A 14,810-nucleotide genomic window follows, 5' to 3' on the forward strand; every position below is an offset into this window, starting at 1 on the left:
TGATCATGACATTTGATTCTTTTTATACACAGTTGAATTCAGTTTGCTAATATTTTATTGAGGACTTTTGCATCTATATTCATCAGAAATACTCACCTATAACTTTTTTGGTAGTGTCTTATCTGGTTTTGGTATCAGAGTAATAGTGGTCTCATGGAGTTCCCGTTGTGGCTCAGTAGTTGACGAGTCCAACTAAGAACCATGAGGTTGCGGGTTCCATCCCTGGCCTCGTTCAGTGGGTTGGGGATCCCGAGTTGCCGTGAGCTGTGGTGTAGGTCGCAGATGTGGTTCGGATCCCGTGTTGCTGTGGCTGTGGCGTGGGCTGGTAGCTACAGCTCCAATTCAACCCCTAGCCTGAGAATCTCCATATGCTGCGGGAGCGGCCCAAGAAATGGCAAAAAAAAAAAAAAATAGTGGCCTCAGATAATGAATTTTGGGAGTTCCCTCATGGCTCAGTAGGTTAAGGATCTGGCTTTGTCACTGCCGTGGCTCTGGTTACAGCTGTGGCATGGGTTTGATCCCTGGCCAGGAAACTTCTGCATGCTGCAAGTGTGGCCAAAAAACACAAAACAACACAAAAAAATAATGAATTTTGGAGTGTTCACTCTTCTTCAATTTTTGGGGATATCTTGAGTAGGATAGGTATTAGTTCTTCTTTATGTTTGCTAGAATTCTGTAGTGAAGGCATGTGGTCCAGGACTTTCATTTGCTAGGAGCTTTAATTATTATTGTTATTATTACAAATTAAATTTCGCTGCTTATTATTGACCAGTTGAGGGTTTTTTTTTTATTTCTTCCTAATTCAGTCTTGGAAGGTTGTATGTTTCTAGAAATTTATCCATTTCTTCTATGTTGTCCAATTTGTTAGCATGTAACTAATTTTCTCATAATATTTTGTATATCTGTGATATCAGATTTTATTTCTCCCCTCTCCCTTCTTATTTTGTTTATTTGGGTGCTCTCTTTTTTTTCTCTTCTTGAACTTGGCTAAAGGTTTATCATTTTGTTTATCTTTCAGAACAACTAGCTCTTGGCTTCATTGATCTTTTTTATTGTTTTGGGGGTCTCTTATTTATTTCCTCTCTGATTTATTATTTAATTCCTCTGCTGACTTTGGGCTTTGTTTGTTCTTTTAATAATTTTTTTTACATAGTAAGTTAAGTTCTTTGAATTTTTTTCTTGTTTCTAGAGGTAGTTCTGTACCACTATAAACTTATATCTTAGAATTGCTTTTGCTTCATCCACAGATTTTTAGATGTTGTGTTTTTATTTTCATTTGTCTCGAGGTATTTTCTGATTTCCTTTTTTATTTCTTCATTGACTCTTTGCTTTTTAATAACATGTTGTTTAGTGTCCACGTGTTTGTGGGTTTTTTTTCCCCATTTTCCTTCCTATAATTGATTTCTAGTTTCATGCCATTCTGGTAGGAAAAAATATTTGAGATAATTTCTACCCTTTTAAATTTGTTGAGACTTGTTTTGTGGGTTAGCATGTGATCTTGGAGAACATTCCATGTACACTGAAAAAGAATGTACATTCTGCTTTTCTGGAATGGAATGTCCTACAGGTATCTATTAAGTCCAATTAGTCTGATGTGTCATTTAAGTCCACTGTTATTGATTTATTGACTTATCTGCCTAGATAATCTACCCATTGATGTAAGTGGTTGTTAAAGTCCCCTGCTATTTGTTGTATCATTGTCAATTCTTCCTGTAAAAAAGAATAGGAATAGAATAGAATTCTTCCTATTGTCTGCTAATATTTGCTTTACTATATTTAGGTGCTCCTATATTAGAGCATATATATTAATGAATGTTATATCCTCTTCTTGCATTTGTCCCTTTATCATTATATAGTGCCCTTCGTCATCTTTAGTATAGAGTTTGTTTTAAAGTCTACTTTGTGTAATATGAGCATTGTTACCTCCAATTTTGTCATTTCCATTTGCATGAAATATTTCTTCCATTTCCTTACTTTCAGTCTGTGTGTGCCTTTAGCTCTGAAGTGAGTATCTTGTAAGCAGCATATAGATGGGTCTTGTTTTTTTATCCAATCAGCCACCCTCTGCCTTTTGATTGGAGCATTCAGTCCATTGACAGTAAAAGTGACAATTGATATGTATACACTTGACACTTAGTTACCTATTTTCTGGTTGTTTTTGTAGTTCTTTGTTATTTTTTTTTCTTCTTTTAGCTCCCCATTTTTGCTTTAATGACTTTCTTATGTTTGTGTTCCTTTCTCTCTAGTTGTTGTGTATCTGTTGTAGGTTTCTGACTTGTGGCTACCATGGGGTTCATGTGTGTTGGCTTATAACTACATGTACTTGTTTTAAAATGGTAGTCATTTCAGTACAAACACTTTCTAAAGGATCTACATTTTTAAACTCCCCTTCCCCACATTTTGTGATTTTACTGTCATTTTTACATCTTCATGTTTACCCCTTAACTCTTTGTTGTAGTTATAGTTGATTCCACAATTTTTGTCTTTTAATCTTCATTCTAGCTTATTTAAGTGGTTGATCCATAGCCTTCACTATATATTGCCTTTACTAGTGGGACTTTTTCTTTTCCTATAGATTCTTTTTTCATATTGTAGCCCTTTCTTTGCCACTCAGAAATCTCTTAACATTTCCTTTATAGTCCCCTTAGTACTGATGAACTCTTTTAATTTTGGCTTGTCTGAGAAGTTCTCTCCTCAAATTCCAAATAATAATCTTACTGGGTAGAGTATCCTATTTGTAAAATTTTCCCTTTCAGCATTTCAAATATATCATGCGTCTCTCCTCTGGCCTGCAAAATTTCTGCAAAAAAATCAGCTTTTGGCCTTATGGTGTTTCCCTTATATACTACCCTTTATTTTTCCCTTGCTGCCTTTAGAATCCTCTCTTTAAATTTTGCCGTCTTAATTATGATATGCCTTGTTGTGGTTCTGTTTAGGTCCATCTCATTTGGGACCCTCTGTGCTTCCTGTACCTGGATATGTTTCCTTTTAAGGTTCATGAAGTTGTCAGACATAATTTCATCAAATACATTTTTTACCCCTTTCTCTCTTCTCCTTCTTGGACTCCTTTAATGTGAATGTTATACTGTCTATATTGTCCTAGGGTTCCCTTAAACTGAACTCATTTTTTAAAATTTGTTTTTCCCTTTGCTGTTCTGATTGTGTGATTTTTCCATTATTCTATATTCCAGATCACTTACACATTTTTCTGTATCACCTAGTCTGCTCATAATTCCTTCTAGTGTGCCTTTCTTTTCAGTTATTGTATCCTTCAGCTCTGACTTGTTCTTTTTTATATTTTCTAGTTCTTTTTTAACATTCTCACTGTGTTCATCTTTTCTTTTCCCAAGTTCAGTTAGCCTTTTATGACTGATTCTTTGACCTCTTTATCTGGTAAATTATTTATCTCTGCTTTATTAGTTGTTTTTTCATGTTTTGTTGCTGTTGTTATTTTTTCTTTTGAAACAAATTCCTCGTCTTCTGATTTTGTTTAACCTTCTCTGTCTCTACGAAATTAGGTGAAACTATCCCAGTCCTGAAGGGGTGTCCTTATGTGGGGGCATGCCTATACAGTCTGAACATGCTCAGCGGCTTTAGTGGGAAAGCCAATGAAGTGGGCATGGGTCACATCTTCCCCCAGGATGTGATGGCAATTATCAATTTGATAGGGGGTGGTACTAGAGATGGAGGGGCTAGAGCCAGAGCCAAGACTTCTTCTATGTTCAGTGGCTAGCACCAGGGGCAAGGTTGGGTCCCAAGGTGCTAGAGAAAAATCTCTGAAGGTCAAGTCTGAGTTGGTTCTGTTCCCTCTAAGTATGTGCTGTCCCCACTCCTGGCAACAGTATTTTGCTCCAGAGGAGAGCAGTGCTAGAGCAAAAACTGCTGACCAGGCTCCTGATGTGGGCCACAGCATGTGCCATGATGGTACCAGCACATCAATCAGAGTTCCAGACTGCTCCTGTTCCACACTGGCTTCTGTGAGTGCCAGTAAGGCTGCCCTCACCCCATTCAGATGCAGTACCCAATATAGGTCTGCTCTGTCCCCACCTAGTGGGCACTCTCCTTGGCAACAGCAACCTTCACCCTAATGGAGAGCTCTGCCAGAGGAGCGAGCAAGGTCTGAGCAAGTGCTCAGCATGAGCTAGTACACACAGTGGGATGGTCCTGGAACATCAGTCAGAGCTACAGACTGCTTCTTATCTACCACCTCCACAAGTGCCAGTAATGTCTACTCTACCCTCATCCCCTTCAGATGCAATGCTGGTTCGGAGCTGGCTCTGTCCCCCTTAAGTGTACACTCTGCTCAGAAACAGCAGCCTTCATCCTAGTGGGCAACTGCGCCAGAACTAGAGGGTTGGGGCTTGTAGTAGGGTGGTTGTGGGAAACCGGCTAAAACCCTAGGTAATTTTAATCTACCTCCTCCACTTCGTTCCTAGGAGGAAGCAAGCATATACCTGCTCTTCCAAGTGGAGTCTGGGTTTCCTACAGCTCTCCTGTAAGTCCCACTGGTTTTAAAACCAGCTAAGGAGACTCATCTTCCTGGTGTCAAATCCCAGGGTTGAGATGCCCAATACATGGTTCAAACCCTTCACTCCCCAGGGAGAATCTTCAAGCCCATGATATCCCCCTCCTCTTCTGTGTCTCCTCCTGGGGGTACAGGTCCCAATCTGATTGCTTCTCCTCCCTTCCTAACTGATTCTGTGTGGATATTTCTTTACAACCTTGGTTATAGAAAAATCTTTCTGCCAGTCTCCAGTTTTGCTTTTTTTTTTTTTAATTTTTTTTTTAGTGCGAATTGCTCCACATGTAGATATTTTTTCTTCTTAGGACTGCACCTGCAGCATACAGAAGTTCCCAGGCTAGGGGCTGAATCAGAGCTACAGCTGCCAGCCTATACCACAGCCACAGCAATGTGAATCTGAGCAGTATCTGCGACCTACACCACAGCTCATGGTAACGCTGGATCCTTAACCCACTGAGTGAGGCCAGGGATTGAACCCACATCTTCATGGATACTAGTTGGGTTCCTTACTGCTGAGCCACAATGGGAACTCCCCATATGTAGATGTATTTTTGATGTATTCATGTGGGAGTTAAGCTCAGCGCCTTCCTACTCCACCATCATGTCTCCTCCTACAGGAGAAACACTAGATCAAAGATATAAATATATTGAGGAGTTCTTGTCATAGCTCAGCAGAAACCAATCTGACTAGCATCATGAGGACGCAGGTTCAATCCCTGGCCTTCCTCAGTGGGTTAAGGATCCGGCGTTGTTGTGAGTTGTGGTTTAGGTCACAGATGTGGCTTGGATCCTGCGTTGCTGTGGCCGTGGTGTAGGCCAGCAGCTACAGCTCCGATTTCACCCCTAACCTGAGAACCTCCATATGCCACTGGTGTGCCCTAGAAAAAAGACCAAAAAAAAAAAAAAGATATAAATATGTTGAAAGTAAAAGGATGGAAACATATACACCATGAAAACAGCAACCATAAGAAAGTTATAATGGCTACATTAATATCAGATACAATAGACTTTAAGAATAAAATGTTGGAGTTCCCATCGTGGCTCAGTGGTTAATGAATCCGACTAGGAACCATGAGGTTGCAGGTTCAATCCCTGGCCTTGCTCAGTGGGTTAAGGATCTGGCATTGCCGTGAGCTATGGTGTAAGTTGCAGACGTGGCTCAGATCTCGTGTTGCTGTGGCTCTGGTGTAGGCTGGTGGCTACAGCTCCGACTTGACCCCTAGCCTGGGATCCTCCATATGCCGCAGGAGCAGCCGAAGAAATGGCAAAAAGACAAAAAAAAAAAAAAGAATAAAATGTTATTAACTCTCCCAGAGCTCAGACAATACTAGAAAGCTACAGTGATCAAAACAGTATGGTATTGGCATAAAAACAGACATATGGATCAATGAACAGAATAGAGAGCCCAGAAATAAACCTATGCACTTACGGTCAATTAATCTTTAACAAAGGAGGCAAGAATATAAAATGGGAAAAAGATAGTCTCTTTAGCAAGTGGTGCTGGGAAAACTAGACAGCTGCATGTAAATCAATGAAATCAGAACACACCCTCACACCATGCACAAAAATAAACTCAAAATGACTTAAAGACTTAAACATAAGACATGACACCATAAAACTCCTAGAAGAGAACATAGGCAAAACATTCTCTGACATAAATGGTACAAATGTTTTATTAGGCCAGTCTCCCAAGGCAATAGATATAAAAACAAAAATAAACAAATGGGACCTAATCAAAATTAGAAGATTTTGCACAATAAAGGAAACCACAAACAAACTAAAAGACAATCCAGAGAATGGGAGAAAATATTTTCAAATGATGCCAATCTCCAAAATATACAAACAACTCACAAAACTCAACAGCAAGAAAAAACAAACAGCCTAATTGAAAACTGGGTACATATAAATAGACATTTCTCCAAAGAAGACATACAGATGGCCAGAAAGCATATGAAAAGATGCTTAACATCACTAATTATTAGAGACATATGCAAATCAAAACTACAATGAGGTACCACCTCACGCTAGTCAGAATGGCCATGATTAAAAAGTGTACAAATAACAAATGCTGGAGAGGGTATGGAGAAAAGGGAACCCTCCTACATGTTGGTGGGAATGTAAATTGGTACAACCACTATGGAAAACAGTATGGAGATTCCTCAAAAACTAAAACTAGATTTACCATATGATCTAGCAATCTCATTCCTGGGCATATATTTGGACAAAATTCTAATTCAAACAGATACATGCACCCCTATGTTCACTGCAGCACTATTCACAATAGCCAAGACATTGAAACAACCTAAATGTCCATTGACAGATGAATGCATTAAGAAGATGTGGTTCCTATATACAATGGGATATTACTCAGCCATAAAAAAGAATGAAATAATTCCACTTGCAGCAACATGGATGCAACTAGAGATTATCATACAAGTGAAGTAAGTCAGAAAGAGAAAGACAAATACCATATGGTATTACATATGTGGACTCTAAACTATGGCACAAATGAACCTATCTACAAAATAGAAACAGATTCCTAGACATAGATAACAGACTTGTGGTTGCCAAGGGGAGTGGGGAGGGAGTGGGATGGACTGGGGTTAGTAGATGCAAGCTATTACATTTAGAATGAATAAACAAAAAGGTCCTACTGTATAGCAGAGGGAACTATATCCAAGCTCCTTTGGATAGACCATGATGGAATGTATATATTAAAAAAGAATGTATACATATGTATGATTAGTCACTTTGCTGTATAGCAGAAATTAGCACAACATTGTAAATCAACTATACTTTAATTTTAAAATTATAAAAATGAAAAGAATAAAATGTTACTAGAGATAAAAAGGGACATTTTATAATGACAAAGACATTAGGAATATATAACAATTATAATATATATGCACCTTAACAATAGAGCCCCAAGACATGTGAAGCAAAAATTTACAGAATTGAAGAGAAAAATAAGAATTCAACAGTAGTTGGGGACTTCAGTATTCCATTTTCTGTAATGTTTAGAACAACAGGACAGAAGATCAAAAAGGAAATTAAGGACTTAATACACTACACACAAACTAGACTTAACAGACATCTCTAGCACACCATGTCCAACAACAGAACAATAAACATTCCTCTGAAGGGCACATGGAACATTCTCCAGGATAGACTGTATGCTATGCCTCAGTAAATTTTAAATGATTAAAATTGTACAAACTATATTCTCCAACCACAATGGAGTACAATTAGAAATTAAGTAACAGAAAAGATTTGGAAGAATTAACAAATACGTGGAAATTAAACAATGCACTCTTGGAGAAGCAAGGGTTTAAAAGCGGAAATCGCAAAGGAATTTAGAAAATACAATGAGATGCATAAAAATGCGAACATAACATACCAAAACTTATGAAATGCCACTAAAACAGTGCTTACAAGAACTGTATAGACATAAATGCCTACATTAAAAAAGAAACAACTCAAATCAACAATCTAACCTTCCACCTGAAGACACTGGGGAAAAAAGAGCAAACTAAACCCATGGCAAACAGAAGAAAGGAAATAATTAGGATTAGAATGTAAATTTATAAAATAGAGACTGGAAAAACAAAAGAGAAAGTCAATGAAATTAAAAGGTTGATTCTTTGAAAAGCTCAACAAAATGGCCAATCCTTTAGCTAGACTGATGAGGAAAAAGACTCAAATTACTAAAATCATGAATAAAAGTGAAAACTTCATTACTCACATTAGAAGTATAAAAAGAGATTATTAGGGGAGTTCTCTTGTGGCACAGTGTGTTAAGGATCCAGCGTTGTTACTGCAGTGGCTTGGGTCGCTGCTGTGGTGCAGGTTCGATCCCTGGCCCAGGAACTTCTGCATGCCATAGGTGCAGCCAAAAAAAAAAAAAAAAAAAAGGATTGTTAGAGAATGCCATGAAAAAAGTTTAAAACTGTATGGCAACAAGTTAGATAACCCAGGTGAAAGAGATAAATTTCTAGAAAGAGACAAAGTAACTAAGTTTACTCAAAAAGAAATAGAAAATCTAAATACGAAAAAAGGAAATGAAAAAAGAAAAAAAGGTTGAAATGGTAATCAAAACACTTTCCACAAGGACAAGTTCCAGACAGAGCTGGCTTCACTAATGAATTCTATCAAATATTTAAGGAAGAATTAATACCAATTTTTCAGAAATTTCTCCCCCCAAAAAAATAAGAGAGGGGGGAACACTTCCCAGCTCATTCTATGAGATCAGTATTACCCTGATACCAAAACCAGAAATATTACTACAAAAGAAAATTACAGAATCTCTTTTGACTATAGACACACACTAAACACACACATGCTCAGCATCAATCCAGCAATACAATAAAAAGAATTATAAACCATGCCCAGGTAGGATTTATCCCAAGAATGTAAAATTGGTTTGACATCTAAAGATCGATTAGTGTAAAATGCCATAACAGTAGAATAAAGGACAAAAAACACATTATCATGTCAATAGACACAGAAAATTGATAAACTTCAAAAACGCTTCATGATAAAAAAAATTCAACAAAGTAGGAAAAAGGGGAATTTCCCCAATCTGATAAAGGGCATGTATGAAAAAACCACAGCTAACATAATATTTAATGGTGAAAGACTGAACGTTTTTCCCTAGGTTCAGGAGCAAGACTACTCTTGCCACTTGTATCCAACACTGTATTGGAGGATCTTGCCAGGGAAATTAGGCCAAAAAAAAAAAGAGAGAGAGAGAGAGAAATACAAAACATCCAGACTGGAAAAAAGAAGTGAAACTATCTCTGTAGATGACATGGTCTTGTATACAAAGAAAATCCTAAGAAATGCACTAGAAAATAATTCAAATTAATAAATGAATTCAGTAGGGTTGCAAATATGAGATCAATATACAAAAATTGATGGTATTCCGAAACACTTGCAAAGAGCAATCTAAAATGATATTAATGAAACAATATCATTTATAATAGCGTTAAAAAGAATAAAAAACCATGAATAAAATTATCAAAAGAAGTGCAAAATGCATACTCCAAAAACTATAAAATATATTAAAAGAATTTGAATAAGAACTAAATAAGTGGAAAACATCCCATTTCATGGATGATAATGTCTGACAGTGTTAAAATGTCAATACTCTCCAAATTGGGAGGTCCCATTGTAGCTCAGCAGTAACAAAACTGACTGGTATTCATGAGACTGCGGATTCAATCCCTGGCCTCGCTCAGCAGGTTAAGGATCTGACATTGCTGTGAGCTGTGGTGTAGGTTGCAGTTGCGGCTTGGATCCTGCGTTGCTGTGGCTATGGTGTAGGTCAGCAGCTGCAGCTTTGATTCAACCCCTGGGCTGGGAATTTCCATATGCAGCAGGTGAGGCCCTAAAAAGACTGGAAAAAAAAATAATCCCCAAGTTGATTTATAGATTGAAAACAATCTCCATCAAGCTTCCAGCATTTTTTCTTCACAGAAATATATAAGCTGAACCTAAAATTCCTATGGAAATTCAAGGTACTCAGAATATCCAAAACAGGGGAGTTCCCGTCGTGGCACAGGGGTTAACGAATCCGACTAGGAACCATGAGGTTGTGGGTTCAATCCCTGCCCTTGCTCAGTGGGTTAATGATCTGGCATTGCTGTGAGCTGTGGTATAGGTTGCAGACATGGCTCGGATCCTTCGTTGCTGTGGCTCTGGCGTAGGCCGGTGGCTACAGCTCCGATTAGACCCCTAGCCTGGGAAACTCCATATTCTGTGGGAGCGGCCCAAGAAATGGCAAAAAGACAAAAAAAAAAAAAAAATCCAAAACAACCTGGAAAAAAACAAAAACAAGGCTAAAGGAATCATATTTCCCAATTTAAAAACATGCTAAACACAGCTACAGCAGTCATGACAGTGTGGTTCTGGAATAAGGGCAGACATATAGATCAATGGAAGAGAGTTAAGAGTCCAGAAATAAACCCATGTATCTGTGGTCAACTGATTTTTGAAAAGGGTGCCAAGTGTATGCAATTGGGAAAGAATTGTCTTTTCAACAAATGCTGCTGGGAAAACTGGATAGCCACATTCAAAAGATGAAGTTGGGAGTTCCTGCTGTGTCTCAGCAGGTTATCAACCTGACTAGTGTCCATGAGGATGCAGGTTCAATCCCTGGCCTTGCTCAGTGGGTTAAGGATCTGGCGTTTCAGTGAGCTGCAGTGTAGGTCACAGATGTGGCTCGAATCCTGCATTACCGTGGTTGTGGCGTAGGCCGGCAGCTGAAGCTCTGATTTGACCCCTAGCCTGAGAACGTCCATATGCTGCAGATGCGGCCCTAAAAAAAGAGAAAAAAAGATGAAATTGCACCCTTATCTCACATCATATACAAAACTAACTTAAAATGGATCAAAGACCTAAATGTAACTAAATATAAATCTTCACTACCTTGGATTGGGCAATGGACTCTTAGGTATTACAGAGACACAAGTAATCAAAGAAAAACATAGATACTGGACTAACCAAAAATTTAAACTTTGGTGTTTCAAAGGAAATATCGAAAAAAGGAAAAAGACTCTCCATCAATAAAAAGATCCATGGCAAAATGGTCCATGTCAGATGCCAGGAGGATAAGAAATGAGATCCCCAAATACAAGCAGGGGTTGAAGAATTTGGACAAGGAGAATAAAGAGGTCATAACTGTAAACTGCATCTAAATTAATTTTCTTATAGTTAAGTACAAGACATCCACGATTATGCTGATCTCTCCAAATGTGGTAAACTTATCTAACTTTTTGGGTTTTTTTGATTTTTATTTTTTCCATGTAGTTGATTTACAGTGGTCTGTCAATTTCTACTGCACGGCAAAGTGACCCAGATATATATATATATATATATATATATATATATATATATATATATATTTCTCACTCCATCATGTTCCATCACAAGTGACTGGATAGAGTTTCCTGTGCCATACAACAGGATCTCGTTGCTTATCCTAACTTTATTCTCGAGGGCAATCTCACATACCCTAAATTTAGAATGCCCAGAGATAATATAAAACACATCTGAGACACACTTTACTTATGCGAATAACTGCTTAGAGAAAGCAGATGCACAGGTACCTGAGATGCACAGGTACACTTACAAAAGGACAATTCAGCAGGGAAACTTTTTTTTTTTTCTTTTTAGGGCTGCACCTGCAGCATGTGGAAGTTCCAAGGCTAGGGGTCGAATCAGAGCTGTAGCTGCTGGCCTACACCATAGCCACAGCAATGCAAGACCTGAGCCACATCTGTGACCTACACCACAGCTCATGGCAACGCCGGACCCTTAACCCACTGATCGAGGCCAGGGATTGAACCCGAAACCTCATGGTTACTAGTCAGATTCGTTTCCGCTGAGCCACAACAGGAACTCCGGGAAACTATTTTTAAAGCACAAAAATTTACTCGGGGAGGAGAATTCAGAGGATGATTTATTTAGACAATATTTTGTGTTTTATTCTCCCTGCTGCTAAAACATCAAAAAATGAGAGGCCTTGGACCCTCCCCATTATAAATCAGTGGCCACACTAATGTGTTCAGAATCTAGGTTCCCTAAGCCAAGGACCTTAATGACTGTCCTGTCACAGAACCTAAAATAAGAAGTTGACAAACACATGAAAGACAAAAATCCCCCAGTTCCCGCCATCAGATCTTGTTTGAAAGATGGCAGCTCATAGAAAGCGGTTAAAATATCTGGGGGGGATGACTCAAGTTTAGAGAGAAAGGTTAAGCTTCTCCAGGACAATGAGGAAAGAAGTAATAAAAAAAGAAACAAAAAAAGTGAAAAGACAACTCACAAAATGGGAGAAAATATATGCAAATTATACATGTGTATTAGGGACTTGCATCTAAAATATATACATTCTGGAGTTCCCTGGTGGTGCAGTGGGTTAAGGATCTGGCATTGTCACTGCTGTGGCCTGGGTTGCAGCTATGGCACAGCTTTAATCCCTGGCCCAGGAACTTCTGCGTGCCATGAGCGTGGCTATAAATAAATAAACATATATATATACACACACACACATACACAACTTCGTACTAAAACAAATAACTCAATTAAAATATTGACAAAAGAGACTTCCAATTTCTAGTCTGGAAGATAAAAATAAGTCACCACTCCATCCTAACAGGTAAAAAACCCAACAAACCGAAAAATCAATAACTCTTCTAGATCTGACAGTGAAGTAATAGGGCAAACACTACCCCCAAAATTGGAGAGACAAAAAGGCAGATAAAGAGAGTCACAACTTGCCAGAGCAGAAACCCGTGAGCAGAAACCTCTGTGAGAACCAGTACTGGGGTAGAAAATTCTGAACTATAATTGAAGAAATGCTAGAGTCTTAGTGTGAAAAAGCCTTAGAGATTTTTTAAAAATCCAAGGCGATCCAGTCATGGGGAACCTCCACCCTTTTTGTGAGTTTTACTTCCAGGTTTGCAAAGGGAAGACTGATGAAAAATCTTGGGATTCCAGTAGAAGGAAGGGAAAGTAGTCATTTGGAAATACGCTAGACCATTCTGTTGTACCCTTAAGAGAAACTATTTTACCAGAACCTAATCTATTGGGGTCTTATCAGAGCTTAACCAACGTAGAGGAAGGGAAATACGTCATTCTTGCCCCCTCTAGACACCCTGTACCAGCAGGGGTGGGGGGGTGATGGAGAGAAAAACTGAAAGACACATAAAGTTCACAGCCCAGGGACCACAAGCTCACTAAAAAACTAAGATTTAGGATTGTAAAACACTTCCCTTCCCACCACACCCTACCAGTACAGTCCTATTTACCAAAGTTCATTTCACCTCACATACCAAATCTGGCTTCCAATTAAAAAGTACAGGGCATACATACCGAAAAGCAAAATCCAGTTTGAAGTGACAGAGCAAACATCAGAACCAGATCCAGACATACCAGATGCTAGAATTATCAGGCCATTAATTTAAAACAACTATGATAAACATGCTAGGGGCTCTAATGGAAAAAGTAGATAACGTGCAAGAACAGATGAGTAACTTAAGCAGAGACACAGAAATTCTAAGAAATAATCAAAAAGAATTGGTAGAGATCAAAAACACTGCAACAGAAATTAAAAATGCCTTTGATGAGCTCTTTAGTAGACTGGACATGGCTGAGGAAAGACTCTCTGAGCTTGTGGATGTCTCAATAGAATCCTCCAGAAATAAAAAGCAAAGTAAAAAAGACTTTTTTTTTTAAAGGAAAAGAATATCTAAGATTTATGGGTAAACAAAAATAAAAGTTTAATACATGCATAGGGAATTAGGCATATATTAAGAAGGAGAAGAAATAGAAAAAAGAACAGAAAAACATTTTCTTATTCTAAATTGATCTAACAGATACCACTTTGCTCAAACAGCAACACTCTATTTTATGATGTATGCTTGTGTGTGTGTGTGTGTGTTTATAATAAGTGAAATGAATGACAGCAATCATCAAAAGAATAGAAGGGAGGGTTTATGATTATTTTATTGTTATTAAGCTCTCATGCTACCTGTGAAGCAGTATACAGTCATCCCTAGGTATCCACGGGGGATTGTTTCTAGGAGGCCCCAACCCATGGATGCTCAAATCCCTTATAAAAGTCACATAGTAGAGTTGCCCCTCCATATCTTCAGGTTTCACATCAGCAGATTCGAACAACTGCAGGTGGAAATTTCAATACACATTTTGTTGAATCCACAGATGCAAAACCTGTGAATACAGAGGGCCAACTTTATATTGAAAAAAAAAATCTATGTATAAGTGGACCCGTGCAGTTCAAACTATGTTGCTCAAAGGTCAACTGTAGTGTTATTTGAAAAGTGGACTTGGCTTAGCTATAAATGCATATTGAAAACTCTAGGGTAATCACTAAAAAAAGGAAAAAACAAAAAAAAACCATTGATATATTAAGCACCATACAAAATGTTCCATTAAAACCACAAAAGACAGAAAAAGAACGCAAGGCAAAAATAGGAACAATGAAAAAGGGAAACAAATAGAAACACTAATGCATATGATAAATATTATCACTTTGAATGTTATTGGTCTAAATGTACCAATTAAAAGGTAGAAGTTGGAGTGGATCAAGAAACAAGACTGGCAGAGCCTCCTTGCCTGCCTGCTTGCATCTTTCACAAGCGTCCTAAATTAACAAATCTATTTCTTGCCTATTTGTCTCTCACAGAATTCCTTCTGCGTGGAGGGACAAAGAACTTGAACCTCAGTAAGTCCAGACACCAGAAACTAAAACCACCCAAAAATGGAA

This window comes from Phacochoerus africanus, chromosome X (genome assembly GCF_016906955.1).
Source record: "Phacochoerus africanus isolate WHEZ1 chromosome X, ROS_Pafr_v1, whole genome shotgun sequence".
Lineage (NCBI taxonomy): Eukaryota > Metazoa > Chordata > Mammalia > Artiodactyla > Suidae > Phacochoerus > Phacochoerus africanus.